Below are 552 nucleotides of genomic sequence, written 5' to 3'. Positions count from 1 at the left end.
GCTAGTTAGGGGGACAGTGTTTGCTTGTAACCCTGGAAACTGAGCTACAGGCCCCCCTGAACTGCCGAGGATGAGATCCTGGGGTCTTCTCACTGCAGAACACTACTGCCCACTCTCCTGCCTTTGTTCTTCCATCTCATTCGATTCTGTGGCCAAGAAAACCTAAAGCCAGCTGACCTGCCCAAGGTCATTCAGCCAATAAGAAAGGACCTCAGATTTAAACCAACACCATCTTATGCTGAACTTAGTTCCTTTCCCACCCCATCACAATTTCCTCTGGGCTTGTTTCTACAGCCCCGTCCTATTACCAGGACACTTTTCAGGACCTCACTGGAGCGCCCTGCAGCCTTGTGAGTCAGGACATGGTCTTCTCACCTTCCAGATAAGCAAACTGTGCCACGGAGAGATAACCTGACTTGCCCAAGGTCACATAGCCACAAAGTGGTAGCACCAGGCTTCAAACTCATGTCTGTCTGGCTCCAAAGGCTTTTTTTTTTTCAACATCATACCAGGTCCATAGAGACATCTTAGAACCACTAAATTGTAAAATTT

Source organism: Piliocolobus tephrosceles, chromosome 6, assembly GCF_002776525.5.
Source record: "Piliocolobus tephrosceles isolate RC106 chromosome 6, ASM277652v3, whole genome shotgun sequence".
Lineage (NCBI taxonomy): Eukaryota > Metazoa > Chordata > Mammalia > Primates > Cercopithecidae > Piliocolobus > Piliocolobus tephrosceles.
This window is presented reverse-complemented; position numbering follows the sequence as displayed.